Source organism: Gossypium arboreum, chromosome 4 (assembly GCF_025698485.1).
Source record: "Gossypium arboreum isolate Shixiya-1 chromosome 4, ASM2569848v2, whole genome shotgun sequence".
Classification (NCBI taxonomy): Eukaryota; Viridiplantae; Streptophyta; class Magnoliopsida; order Malvales; family Malvaceae; genus Gossypium; species Gossypium arboreum.
In genome coordinates, this window is record NC_069073.1 from 60530590 (window position 1) to 60538652 (window position 8063).

Here is an 8063-nt window from a genome sequence, read left to right on the forward strand (position 1 = left end):
ATTTACAATTGTATGTGACTTGCTCAGATGAATACGTGATCCCTGTTCCAACTTTGAAAAATCATTAAAAATTGTACAAAGCAAATTAAGAAATATAGTTTACATGCCTAAATTCCTTATTGAGACTAGTTTTAAATGAAACAGACTTCAGGGTTGTTTAAATTGTGTACTGAGAGAAATTCAATTTGTAGTGAACAGAGGTCGATCGATCGAGTACGTATGTGGGAAACTTTAACTAATAAACTGTACTAATCGGCTGAACCAAAATTATAGAAAAATTACCAAAAAGCTTTATGAGTCTAGATTCAGGAAATTTTACGGATTTTAATTTGAGTTTTGTAACTCGAGTTATGATTTATTTAGTGAATATGACGCAGCAGAGACAAATTAATCAAAGTGGAATGAATAGTGAAGTTAAAGTAGATATACTTGAATTGTTGTGTAAACATGTTAGATTTTTTTAATTAGTATTTACATACTTACTTACTAAGCTATAAGCTTACTTTGTTTCTCTCTTTTGTCTTATAGTGTTCTTGACTTGCTCGGGAGTTAAGGATCGTGAAGATCTATCCGCACTATCATACTTTAGGGTATTTGAACTAAACGTTTTGAATTATGGCATGTATAGTAGGCTTAATTATTTTGCTACGTGTCATATTTGTCTAGGTTTAAAATATTAGTTACAATTATTCGACCAGCTAATTTTACAAGCCATTAAAGTTGGCTAATATTGTTCAAGACATATATTATACGATGCACTATCAAATTGGATGACATATTTATATTTCGGTTATGTTTAATGGTATGTGTTATGTTACGTAATACCTTGTATCTGTTCCTACGATAACGGTAAGGGTGTTACATTTAGTGGTATCGAGCTATGGTTTAGTCGGTTCTCGGACTAATAAAGTGTGTGTAAAAGTCTAGCTATACATGCCATAAAAATATTGTGATAGTGTGGTGACTCTGATTATTCTAAACTGTGTTTTGTTTTAATATAGTAATGGATCCCAAGGAACTGCGGTGATGATGTTGCTAATGTAATGCGCCGCTCCGCACAAGGGGACCGCTACCGTGGAAAGTAGACTGAGACATTGAGACAAGGAGATGAGGCTCGGATGCCTTTCTCCAAATGATGAACAATTGGTATCTTGAATTTATTCGAGCAAATCCAAATGCTCAACCTCCTCCACCCCTCCTATACCTCGACGATTCTCAGAAGCTGCTCAAGGTATAGATTTGGTAAGAATGAACAAGCCTCCGGTTGACAAGATTCAAAACAAGGGGTCAAGAGTTTAGAGCAAAGGTCAATGATGATCCCGAGAAAGCGGAATTCGGCTTGAAAATTCTACCCGTGTATTTGATGAGCTCTCATGTACACCCGAGGAATGCTTAAAGTGTCTTTGTATCACTTTTGAGAGATTGACTTACCACCGGTGGAAGACTTTGGTTGTAGTGGTGCCAAAAGAAAAAGTTACTTGGGATTTCTTCCAGAAGAATTTAGAAAGAAATACATAAGTCGTGATTTATTGATCAAAAACGGAAGGAGTTCCTTGAATTGAAGCGAGGGAAAATGTCATGGCAGTATGAACGCGAATTTGTAAGACTCAAAGAAGTATGCCCAGAATGTGTGTCCACCGAGGCCATTATGTGTAGAAGATTTGAAGATGGGCTGAATGAGGACATTAAAGTGCTTGTAGGAATTTTGGAGTTGAAAGAATTTGTAGTATTGGTTGATCGAGCTCTTAAAGTCAAGAATTGAACAAAGAAAGAAGAAAAGTCGCTATTGAGGCCCGAGATGTCGAAAAAGACAGATAAGCAAGCCATTTCAATCTCAACCAAAGAGGTCCAAAGAGACAAACCCTCGAATGACAGTTTCAATTGGGGATTCACACAGAGATCGTGGTAGAGCATATTCGGGTCTAAAGCTCAAGCTACTTGGTGGCAAGTGTGGGTAATGTGCGACCTAGAAAGCCCGAGTGTCGACAATGTGGCGAGCAACATTATGGTGAGTGTTGGGGACCGAGCGAGCTTGTTTGTCTGCGGTTCTCATGAGCATTTTATTAGAGATTGTCCGAGAAAGTTAAAGAAGAAAGATTTGAGTGCTAGACAAAATACCACCGCTAGTAGAGGTAGACCACCGAGAAATCTGGAGGTGGGACTAGTAGTAAAACGGTGATGAAAGATTTAACAAGAAGATCGAAGCTAGAGCACTGCTAGAGCTTATGCTATACGTGCTGAGAAGATGCATCATCTCCGATGTTATTATTGGTACATTTTCTCTCTATGATACTATTGTTATTGCATTGATTGATCCGGGTCCACTCATTCCTATATTTGCATGAATTTAGTATCCAATAAAAAGTTGCTGTTGAATTTATCGAGTTTACGATTAAAGTGTCGAACCCTTAGGCCAATATGTGCTAGTTGACAAGGTTTGCAAGAATTGCCCATTAATGATTCAAGGTCACTGCTTTTCCGGTCAACTTGATGTCATTGTTACCATTTGGTGAGTTTGACGTTATCTTGGGAATGGACCGTTAACATTGTATGATGCTAAGGTAGATTGTAAACAAAAGACACTAGAGTTGAAATGTGAAAATGGAGAAATTCGTGGGTTGAAACAGATGAATCAAATAAATTGCCTATGGTGATTTCGCATATGTCTCTGCGTAAATACATGAGAAAAGGGTGTGAAGCTTATCGGCTTATGTAATGAATATTGAGTTACCTCAACTGAAATTTGAATCGATCTGATAGTCCGTGAGTTTCGGATGTATTTCCGAGGAATTGCAGGTTGCCTCCGAACAGAGATAGATTTTGCCATTGATTTGTTGCTTGCATCTTGCACCGATCTCGATTGCTCCATATAGAATGGCTCCATCAATTAAAAGAATTGAAGGCTCGATTGCGGAGTTAATGACAAGGGATTTGTGAGACCGAGTTTACGTCCCTGGGGGTGCTCTGTATTATTCAGAAAGAAGAAAGATGGTTCAATGAGACTTTGCATTGATTACCGTCGACTTAATAAGGTGACTATAAAGAACAAGTACCGTTCTTAGAGGATTGATGATTTATTCGATCGGTTAAAGGGGCCACAGTGTTTTCAAAGATTGATTTGAGGTCCGTTACTACCACCGAGAGTTAAGGAGTCGATGTGCGAAAAGCGCCTTTAGGACAAGATCTTGAGAGAAAAGAAACTGTTTGCCAAGTTTAGTAAAAGTGAGTTCGGCTTCGTGAAGTCGGATTTTGGGGCATATAGTCTCGGTGATGGTATTCGGTGGATCCAAGCAAGATTTCTGCGATCGTTGATTGGAAACCGCCAAGAATGTATCCGAGGTTAGAAGCTTTTAGGCTTAGCCGGGTATTATAGACGTTTTGTTGAAGGATTTTCGATGATTGCCTCTCCTATGAATAAGTTGTTGCAAAAGAATGTTAAGTTTGAATGGACTGATAAATGTCAACAAAGTTTTGAAAAATTGAAAGCACGATTGACTGAAGCACCAATTTTAGTACAGCCCAAGTCAGGAAAGGAGTTCGTAATTTATAGTGATGCATCATTGACAGGCCTTGGATGTGTGTTGATGCAAGAGGGTAAAGTGGTAGCTTATGCTTCGAGACAGTTAAAACCGCATGAGAAGAACTATCCTACACATGATTTGGAACTGGCCGCTGTTGTTTTTGCCTTAAAGATTTTGGCTCGAGAGGTTAAACAGTTAAGAAATAAAAGTATAGCTTTAGTGAAAGTATTGTGGCACGACATGGGATAGAAGAGGCTACGTGGGAACTGAGGAAGCTATGAGGAAACAAGACCCAAACCTCTTTCTGGGTAAGATTTTCGGGACGAAAATCTCAAAAGGGGGAGAATTGTGACAACCCGAATTAGGGCCTAATCGAATAGTGGTTTCGTGACCACAAATCCGAGATAGAAATAATTGTTTTATAATTATTTTGGGGTTTATGATATGATTGCATGATTGTGTGAAAATTTCGTGATGAAATTCTATGCCTAAAGTGCTTAAATTGAAAGTAGGGACTAAATCGAATAAGTTGCAAAATTTGCATCCCGGAAGTTTTTAGTATGAAATTGTTTTGGAATATTAATTAGGAGGTCTTAAATAGCAATTTGACCAATTTTAAGTTCATGGACAAAATTAGGACATGGAAGGAATTTTTGAAAGTTTAGTAAGGAGGGGCATTTTGGTCATTTGGATATTAAATGAAATAAAATGGGAAAAATAACACAAAATTGATCATCATCCTCCTTAGTTGCTGCCGAATTCTCCCTCTCTCCATAGCTAGGGTTTCTTCAATTTTCAAGCTCCATAGTAAGTGATTCCAAGCCCCGTTTTTAATGTTCTTTACGTTTTTGGAATCCCGGAAGCTCGATTAAGCTTATGCTAGTAATAATTTAACCTAGGGTTCACATTTGGAAAAATACCCATAGGTGAAATTTGTGTATTTTGATGTTTTATGATAGAATATGAGGTTTTAAATTATGTTAAATAACTTGTGCTACTCGGTTTTAAGTGAAAACGAGTAAAACGGCATAATCGGTAAAAATACCTATTGTTCATAACTATATGATAGAGTGAGAATTTGATGTTGTTGTAGAAGAGAAAATGTTCAGCATATCATAAAATATAAGAATAAGGGCTGAAATTAAATTCCCGAGCCTAGGGGCAAAATTGTAATTTTGAAAAAGTTAGGGGGCAAAAATGTAATTTTTCCATGATGTGATTTTTGGATTGAAATAAATAGTATGAGTATTAAATGAGCTAAATGTGTTATTATAGATCAAGAAAGACGCGGAATTGATCTCGAACGGGGGAAGGAAAAAGTTTTGGACTAAATTGCAAAATTTCCACATTTTGCACCAAGGTAAGTTTGTATGTAAATATTACAATAATTTCATGTACATTCTTATGTTTCAGCCTATTATATAAATATACTAGTTGATGTTAAAATATAAATCGACTATTGGAAGAATGGAAATAAATATAGAGAGAGATCTCGGTTGAACATTCTAGAGATCGAATGAAATAGAGGGCGTAGCTAGGTCACATGTATGATGCCGAGTGCACATCATGTGTACAAGAAAGCTACGAGACACCCTGTAGTAGCTAGGTCACATGTGTGATACGAGATGTATCCCATGTAGACAAGAGAGCTACGTGAAAGATAAATGTAGCTAGGTCGCATGCGTGATTCCAAGTGAAGGACACCATGTAGACAAGAGAGCTACGTGAAAGATAAATGTAGCTAGGTCGCATGCGTGACTCCAAGTGAAGGACACCATGTAGACAAGAGAGCTACGAGACAAATCGGTTGGGTCGCATGAGTGGTACTAAGTGTTCACCATGTGTACAAGAGAGCCGAACTAAACGAAGTATGATGGTGGGGCTGTGTGCTGAAACCATTAAATATCGAGGATTGATCCGAATTGTTCAACGGGATGGTTTTGTGGTGATATTGTGGTTTGGACCTACACTTATGGTGAATGAAATGTGGTGAAAATGATTTGTGGTATATACATATATAAGATAAAATGAGGTTAGCATAAAGAATGTGTGAAAGAGTGAAATTAGCATTAAAACTGTTTTTAGATGGTAGCAGTGACGTGATTTTGAAAAAATCACCAAAAATAGGAGGAATATAATTAGAGGTTGAATGAGATGTGAAATTAAAGTTTAATGAGTCTACTATCATATAAAAGAAACAGAGCAAGCAAAGGAATTCTATATTTTGAGATATTTACAATTGTATGTGACTTGCTCAGGATGAATACGTGATCCCCTGTTCCAACTTTGAAAAATCATTAAAAATTGTACAAAGCAAATTAAGAAATATAGTTTACATGCCTAAATTCCTTATTGAGACTAGTTTTAAATGAAACAGACTTCAGGGTTGTTTGAATTGTGTACTGAGAGAAATTCAATTTGTAGTGAACAGAGGTCAGATCAGTCGAGCTGTGTAACAGGGAAACTTTAACTAATAAACTGTACTAATCGGCTGAACCAAAAATTATAGAAAAAATTAGCAAAAAGCTTTATGAGTCTAGATTCAGGGAAATTTTACGGATTTTAATTTCGAGTTTTGTAACTCGAGTTATGATTTATTTAGTGAATATGACGCAGCAGAGGCATCTTAATCAAAGTGGAATGAATAGTGAAGTTAAAGTAGATATACTTGAATTGTTGTGTAAACATGTTAGATTTTTTTTTAATTAGTATTTACATACTTACTTACTAAGCTATAAGCTTACTTTGTTTCTCTCTTTTGTCTTATAGTGTTCTTCGGCTTGCTCAGGAGTTAAGGATCGTGAAGATCTATCCGCACTATCATACTTTAGGGTATTTGAACTAAACGTTTTGAATTATGGCATGTATAGTAGGCTTAATTATTTTGTTACGTGTCATATTTGTCTAGGTTTAAAATATTAGTTACAGTACTCGACCAGCTAATTTTTACAAGGCATTAAAGTTGGCTAATATTGTTCAAGACATATATTATACGATGCACTATCAAATTGGATGACATATTTATATTTCGGTTATGTTTAATGGTATGTGTTATGTTCTGGTAATACCTTGTATCCTGTTCCGGCGACGGTAACGGGTAAGGGGTGTTACAATTAGCCATGACAAACGGCATAATAATCAAATAGACTTTAACTATTGCTTATAACTAAGTATCATAAGACCAAATCCAACTTAACATTTTTGCCATTTTCGCATGGCTAAAAGTATACATACCAAAGTTCAAACAAAACATAATAGCCTATACATGTCGAAATGTTCTCTTAGACCAACTAAGAAGAAGATACCAAAAAGTTGCAAGCTGGTGTGATGACTTCAACGATGGTCCCGAACACACAAAAATGGATCAAAGGAACCTAAATAAGTGACAAATAAACACACCGAATGAGTATATAACTCAGTAAGTCATAAGCATTACACTGTAGTCCATTTATAAAATATCATAAAAGAAAACAAATAATGCAAGATTAGGTACTCCATCCATACCGACTATGCTATAATTTCACGCACATTTATCATTACATGCTCTCAACTAGCCAAGCCTCCATTGACATCTCGTATGATATTCGATATGATATTTGATGCATTTCCACACATCATTTTATTTTCGTTTAGATTATACTAATAATAGCATTTCATCTATTCCACAATAATCTTATGTTCCTAACTTCAAATATAATACCACATAGGTTCAAGACTTACCAAGCTCAGTTCCAAATATAAACATAACGTCTATTCCTTATGAACTCAAAATATCTACTCATTCCGCTGTCCATGATTTACTCGATAAAGTCGCACACTTAACGTTAATAATTATTCGAAAATATATAGTAAGTCCACACACTTAGTGCTTAATAGTCAAACTCGCACACTTAGTGCTATACAATTAAACTCGCACACTTAGTGCCAATCTCATTATCGTAAATGTTTATACCCGCACACTTAGTGCCGAAATCAACAACTCAATACATCTCACTTCTTTTTACAATCGATAATTTTGTCACCACATGCATTTATATATCATCCCATTCGGCATAAGTACATAAGTATTATGATTATTTAAATCAATACAAAATATATGCTTAATAACTTACCTTGTGTTGGGTAAAACGGTTCCAACTCGGCTACTCGATGTTCTTTGCTTTGCCTTTGCTTGATTCTCCTCCTTTAACTTCTTGAGCTTAATCAATAAATTAACTAGTTTAACTGTCTTGCTAAATATTTATATCAAAATATTAATGATTTCATATCATAGGAGATACATGACTAATTCTTATCTTCCTACCATATGTTTTTGAGCTATTAGCTAATAACCATATGCTATCACCCTACTATCAATAATCCAATCACACATGCATATATATATATGGCGAATGTGCAAAGCTTAGACTCAACATCACCTATGCTCTTAATTTGATGGCGAATATGCATACATATATATATGATATCAACTATACTATCATCTTTAATTCACCTAAACACAAAATTTCATCTCATGAACACTTGACCTAATTTTTCCTAATC

At 35.8% G+C, this 8063-nt stretch overlaps 1 long non-coding RNA gene across 1 annotated transcript; it reads left to right on the forward strand.

The window, feature by feature from the left end:
• The first annotated feature begins 4631 nt into the window (after positions 1 to 4631).
• On the forward strand, positions 4632 to 6563 carry LOC128291635 (uncharacterized). The gene is made up of 2 exons (XR_008281444.1): positions 4632 to 4881; positions 6291 to 6563. It is a non-coding gene; the product is annotated as an uncharacterized LOC128291635 (long non-coding RNA).
• Positions 6564 to 8063: the final 1500 nt, after the last annotated feature.